This window comes from Cajanus cajan, chromosome 5, assembly GCF_000230855.2.
Source record: "Cajanus cajan strain Asha chromosome 5, NIPB_CcT2T_4, whole genome shotgun sequence".
Lineage (NCBI taxonomy): Eukaryota > Viridiplantae > Streptophyta > Magnoliopsida > Fabales > Fabaceae > Cajanus > Cajanus cajan.
The window spans coordinates 6,317,912-6,325,384 of NC_138521.1; the positions used below are offsets into that span (position 1 = coordinate 6,317,912).

At 29.1% G+C, this 7,473-nt stretch overlaps 1 pseudogene across 1 annotated transcript; it reads right to left on the reverse strand.

The window, feature by feature from the left end:
* Positions 1-250: 250 nt before the first annotated feature.
* On the reverse strand, positions 251-5,157 carry LOC145958193 (potassium transporter 5-like; annotated as a pseudogene). Its single transcript, XR_014433842.1, has 9 exons — positions 4,999-5,157; positions 4,299-4,520; positions 3,483-3,731; positions 3,160-3,201; positions 2,803-3,063; positions 2,650-2,702; positions 2,111-2,224; positions 1,745-1,999; positions 251-1,482 (listed from the first exon to the last, which is right to left on the reverse strand). The product of XR_014433842.1 is annotated as a potassium transporter 5-like (transcript).
* Between the last annotated feature and the right edge of the window lie 2,316 nt (positions 5,158-7,473).

Sequence of the window (7,473 nt, forward strand, 5' to 3'; positions counted from 1 at the left end):
AAGCTCATTGTCCTCTGGTTGTTGATTTGGAACCAAACTCACCTTGGCATGCCTACATATCAATGAATACAGTGCAAATGCTCCACCTAATTAATGCAAAAGAAAGTAACATGTTAATGACATGTAGACCATCTAAATCTGAATTTACTTGCAACCTAGAAAAAAGGCATTGCTATCTAACGTACCATTGCCATTGTCGTTAGCATGTATTACAATGAAGACATTTAAGCAAGGGTATGGTCACAATGGAGTAGATTATGAGTGAAAAGACCCCAAGAATGTCATCATTATTTCTAATACCGTTGGTGAAAACGCCTGAAAACACATAAAGTGGGGATGTGCCAATATCGCCATATACAATGCTTATGCTGTGAAAAGCTAAACATAGAGTCCGGCCCAACTGTTAATGATCATAATTGAAAATTTGATACAAACTTAGAATTACATGCAAAATAAAAAAGATCATTCTCATATCTGCATATCATCATGTGTGTCATATTTCATATGTCATTCCAACTTTGAGAAGCTTGTTACGGGGGACTGCCATGGATTTATCCCCCTCTCGAAAGTTTTTTCTTAAGAAGTTATAAGCATAGTTGACAACTATCTTATTAAAGATAGATGATTTAGGGTCTGCCACTACCTCTGCTTCCCCTAGCATGTACACCACACCATTCTCCATTGCCTTCTCTATAAATTCAATCTCCTTTTCAACACCTTTGGCCACCTCGGATTGTTGAATTGAATCTGAAGAGGCACGAGACATAACTAAAGCACCTTCATCTGTAGCATTAATAGTGGTTGCCATGTCATTCTCATTTTCAGGAGTGAGTGCTTGTTCATCAGGTGTTGTTCCCTCAGCCTCAAGCATAAAGCTCTCTTGCCTTATAAATTCTTTCAGTTGTAGCACTAACTGGCTCTCAAACTCCAAATGATCCCCAAGCATATCCCTATAACCATACCTCACAATACAACGAAATATTCTATGTTCTCTTGGCTTTACTTGTCGAAACAAAAACCTCTCCTCCAATGCAACTGAAGGAGTGGGAATAGCCTTAATGGAAACAAACACAACAACTGAATGGATGGATGGAATGTTGGAAATGAAGTGTGAGAATATAGGAGGAATGCCTTATAGAAGCTCAGAATACAGAAGTCCAATTCCGGGCACACGGTTTATATTTGGATTGTTAGTCAGATTCCTCACATACTCGGTGGAGACCTTGTTCTTGAGTTCAAACATGTACCTTTCCTTTTGAACATAGTGCCAGATTCCCATGAATATTGTCAAGATGAAAGCTAATAGAATAGGAACAAACCCTCCCTTTGTGAATTTAGTAAGTTGTGATGATAAATAAAGAAGCTCAAGGAAACCTACTGGTAAGAAGAGAGCAACCACCCATACACTTTTCTTCCATATAATCAGCATTATAAGGGAAACTAGAGTTGTTGTGATTAGCATGTCGCAAACTACTGCAATCCCTGCATCAAACATAAAACTTGGCCATTTGTCATGTTGTGCTAATACAACAAAGCTTAGAATTTTGTAGCTTACACGTTTCATTTGAAGTACTCAAATGTATGATGTGCGAAGAGAATTATTAGGTAATCTGAAATCACTATGTAGAATCCATGTATTCAAAAGTTTCATTTACATATCATATAAAAATTAACGAGGACTATGATTTGAAACTACCTAATAATTTCTTATTATGTGTGTATGTGAGAGTTTGAGTGTAGTTACCATATGCATGAGTCATTTTTTCGGAGGTCTTGAAGGCAATAGTGACCAGAATACATGCAATCATGAACATGTAGTTGACCTCAGGAATGTACACCTGGCCCCTATGCTTAGTGGAGGTATGAACAACCTTAACTCTTGGGAAACAACCTAGACTTTGTGCTTGGGATATAACGGAGAATGCTCCAGAAATCATTGCCTGACTGGCTATGATGGCAGCAGCAACAGCAACAACAAATGTTGGCCAATATAAGTGCCCTGCATGTAATTCACAGCATAGGAAAAAAGTAAAAATCAGTTAAACCATTGATTAGATTATTTTTTTAAAAATTATTATATCAATGGATCTTTTAAATTTAAGAGATGTACCAGGTATACATGCATAGAATGTATTAGATACTTTCTCTGGGAACTTTCGTAGTATGCTGCTTGTCCAAAATATGCAATCAATATTGCTGGGAATACAACACAAGAGAAGCTAATCTGCAACATACGTTACAATCAGTTTAAAAGTAACCACTATGGTTAACCTAGTAGTTGAGAGGGGAGGGATCGGGGTAGTTAGAAGCATAAAGACCTAGGTTCAATCTTTATTGCGGTCATCTTTGTAATGTTTTCTATCTTAAAAAAAAAAATCAGTTTAAAAGTAATTAATATATAATTTTATTTTGATAGAAATTGAAGAACCCTTTTTGGCATGGTTTATTCACGTTATTGATTTTGATCAAGAAACACTATAAAAAATTATTATACAGTGATATATACTCTATAATAATATGATTTGTCTTATTAAAAATTATTTTTATCTATATAATAAATATAATATATGTTAATATATTATTATTAAAAAATGTAAATATAGGTTAAAGTGATACAAATCACTAAAATATATAAATTTATTTACTTGCTTGAATGGCTCGCACACTAAAGTGACCCAAGTCAGCAAACATTGCCTCAGATCCTATGATTATGCATACAATTATATGTTAGTTAGAAATAAAGAATGATATTCAACTTAATTAAAAATATTAAATGCATAGATATATTTAGATGCAACTCACCTGTGATGCATAGTAAGACTCCACCGAATGAAAACCAACCTTGTTTACCATTCCGTTTGAAAAAATCAATTATATATTTTGGATTGAAAGCACGTAATACTCCAACGTCATGTTTAAATAAATTGTAGATACCAATTCCAGCAATGAATGAAAATCACACTATGAGAATTGGAGCGAATGAAGATCCTACTCTATCAGTGCCAAATCGTTGCAGAGAAAAAAGGACAACCAATATTGCTACAGAAATCCCCACAACAGCTTCTGAAAAATATAAAAATAAAATAAAATATTATAATATTTATTATCATTACTTACAATAAAAAAAATAATAAGTAAAAGGCTCAATAATATTAGTACCTTGACCTAATGAGGTACTGGTCCCGCTTACTGCAGATAGAACTGCATGCAGATTTGAACATGTCAAGTCTCCATCCAAAGTCCAAATGCTCAATGTCATTAATGACATTTTCATATTATACTATTGAATTAATGCAATACAATTTTTTTTCTTCCATTTTTCAACAACACACATCGTCATGTAAGTAATGTGACTAATCTTAGTATTTGTTGTTAATTAGGACATTCTTCGCACCAGTTGTCTTAGTATTTATTCTATTTAACAATTCATCAGTGGTTCAATTTATTTAGCAAACATAAGAAACTAAAATGAATTGATTAACCTGAAACCGCTGGAGTGAAAATGCCGTCTCCTATGACCATGGAAGTCCCCATCATGGTTACAAGTACAAGCAGAACTCGAGCAAAATAACTGCTCTCAAGCTTTTGCTTTAGTTTTGAAGCTCTATTCAACTTGTTAGATGGTGTTTCGAGTCTGTAATTTGAAGGCTCCTTGTCCTCTGGTTGATGGTTTGGAATCAAACTCATTTTGGCATGCCTACATATTAGTGAATAAAGTGCAAATGCTCCACCTAGTTAATGCATAAAAATTGTGTTACTCATTTTGAATTGACTTGTCATTTACTACGTAGAAACGCGTCATGATTAATATGTGAAGGACAAATTTGAAACACGGAAAAAATGTTATAGAAAATTAGAAATGGAAAAATGGAAATACTTGGGTCCACATTTGGTATTTAGAAATAAATGACACTGCTCTTTGATCATAATTCTCTTTTTATTTTTATTTTTATAAATATATAAAAATATCAGTTCAGTAATTTCATCAGAAAAGAAACTAAAAACTTATTCTATTGGTGCATTGATAATGAACCTTACGAATACTAGTAACTATAGGTGTTGAAATTACATACAAACAAAAGTACTCTATTATAGATTGTGGCCTATTTATTTGTTACAGACGTTTTTTTAAAGGCATGACTTGATTTGACTTGATACCTAACAAAATTTTGTGAATTTCAATAGATTTCATTTTATAACAAATAGTGTTAAAAAGAATATCACTAAAAATATTTCCTAAAATAAAATATCAATTTTAATTTGTGAATAAGATGAATCATGAAATGCATGTATCTTACCATTGCCATTGTCATTAGCGTGCAGCACAATGAAGACGTATTTAATGAAGGGTATGATGACAATGGTGTAGATTATGAGAGACAAAACTCCAAGAATGTCATCGTTGTGATGAATATCTCCGTGAAGATTCCTGAGAACACGTAAAGTGGGGATGTGCCAATATCACCATACACGATGCCTATGCTTTGAAATGCTAAACTCAGAGTAGTCTTCCACCCCAACTGTTAATCACCATTCAAAAACTTAGGATTCCTTAGATCCATTAGTTGTACATGGCACCACACAAAAAATTGATTTTCGTTGATTAAAAAATTATAAAATGCAATCACTTCTTGAGACAATCATCTTGAAAACTTATTCAAGAACAAGTGAATATATAATTTTGTATTAAAAGAAAAATATGTATAGTATAACATGTTTTACGTAAATTTTCACATCTTAAATACGATTTTCATAAGCTAATAACTACGGTTTTCATGTCTCAAATATGATTCATTCCTTCCTAACAAATTATTAAGCAAAATGTTTATCACACATTTATTTTCTCTTCCATCTCAATTTTATTTTTATCTCATGTCACCTTTCATTTTTATTACTTTTCTCTCCACCTATCTTATTTCCACCAAATAATTGGTTGGGGTTTACCATGATCATCACTCAATTTTGAAACAGGTAGAAAGAGTGTGAGAGAACTCAAACCTTGGAGAAATGGGTTGCAGTCATAGAAACTCTTCCAGCCTCCAAATTGAGGGAATCTGCCCATGATGTCTTTCTCTCTTTCATGAGATGATTTGGTGGAGTTTTATTATTGTCTCCCTCCATGTCTAAAGAATCTGATTTGGTGGAGTTTTTTGACTCTTAATTCTACAAACATGACTTGTGAGGCTTTTCCATTTATTGGAATTAATTTATAGGCACCAATATAGCAGCTACAGCTGGGGACCTCTCAAGTTTATGGTCTCCCCAGTCAAGGAAATGCAAAATTACAACTGTTGATTGGGAATATAATACAACAGTAAAAGTAATTAAGGAAGAGAGAGAAATAATATTGACAACCATCTTGATGCAGTTACAAGAGAAAATTCAGGTTCTACATAGATCTTCATGTTAAAACGACTGTAATTCCTATGCATAACAAGTAAATTAAAATATTATTTTATTTTCTATTATGGAAAAAATATAAATCTATTTTTAAATATGTTAATTAATAAAATATTCCCTCTAAACTTATATATAAACAAAAATAATTATTTTACACAGATTAAGAAAGATAGTTAAATACTTTTAATTTTTACAATTTCATATAATATATATACTGTACTAAAATATTCTTAATCATATTTATTCACTACAAGAAAAGTATCATATTGTAACATACATCCTATAGTGACACGTCATTAAAAATTATTTTTACCTACACAATAATTATAATATATGTTAGTATATTATTAAAAAGTGTGGGTATAAGCTACAGTGACACATAAAATATATTGTTAAATCTCATTCAAAATCAACACTAAAATTGTGTATAACTATATGTCAAATAGACATATACCAACATATATTATACTTATAGTGACACTTTTTGTATGTCACTATATGTAACATTTCTTATAGTGATTATAAATAGTATTTTCATTTATTTTTTAAGGGTATTTTTTAATTAAAAATATTAAATAAATTTTATTTAGTTAAATTTATTTTATAATCAAGTCCAAAAAATTTAAATATTTTCTTGCTTACATGTAGTTTCAGAGAGTAAAGACTTAAATAAGTTTTTACTTATTGTAACATGATTGGATTTTGATTTTGATTTTTTAAAAACATTTCATTGTTTTACATCCTTCAAAAATTTACAAATGTTTTTTTTTTGTCCTTATAAGATATTTATGGTCCTTGTAAAATGAGTAAAGTTTGGTTATGATTCTTCTATAATATTTTTTTTTTGATTTTTGTCTTTCTAAAATGTAAAATAATTATTTTTGACTCTTAATAATAATTTTAAGATAGATAAATAACATTTATTTTAAAATATATAAATAAAAAAAATTAAGATACCAGGCATTAATATTATCATTAATATTTGTAGGTAGCACTTAATATAATAATCACATAACTTTTTAATAAATAAATAAATAGTTAAAAAATAATTATATAATAATAAAAACTAAAAACAATTTTTCTAAATTTTAGATGCACAATAAAGAAGTTCTTTTTATAGAGATTAAAGTCAAAACTACTCATTTTGCAAGTATTAAAATCATATTTAAATTTAAAATAAAAATTATATTTTTAATTTATGACGAGTCAAATAAGTCTTTTACTTATTTTTTTTTTATAAAAAATGCATTGATTAGCTTATTACCCCTACAATTGGTTAAAAAAATTATTATATTTCTTAATTTATGGTGTGACTAAATATAACTAATATCACTTATATATACCATTTAATTTTATGAGCAGTAAAATTTAATTTATGATTAATGTCACTAAATATAATTTATATATACATTATTAATAAAAATTAATTAATTAACTATTTTTATTAATCTTGACAAATTATGTATTTATTTGTTATATAAAAAATGTAATAGTAACAATATTTTATTAATCATTAAATTTAATTAGAATAGTAATTGGAAATTAATAAATAATTAATAAGTAATATAATATATCACTCTTATTTTGTAATAAATATTATATAAAAAAAACACTCTAAAAGATAAATATTATTTTAATTTTTAATATAATAATAGTCGGGTGGGAAGGGATTTGGGTAATTAGAAGTATGATGACCTAAGTTCAATCTTTACTGCGACTATCTTTGTAATATTTCTTATCTTTACCAAAAAAAATTACATTTTTCACTTATTTCTTACAACAATGTATTTTAGAAAGTTGTTATATTATATTGTTTTCGCTAAAAAAAAAATAATAATTAAGTGAATTTCATAAAATAAAATAAAAATTCTTTCTTATTTATTTATTAGTATTGTTTATTGTTCTGGGTTAAAAAAATTAAGCCAACACTTTTTTCAGTTGTAAAAATTATTAACACTTGTTATGCCAGCCTACCTAGTAGTACAATTAAGTTAACACTTATTATGCAATAGACATTACATTTTTATAACAATACACTTAATTAGAAACAAACTTTGTAATTAAGTCTTTTTG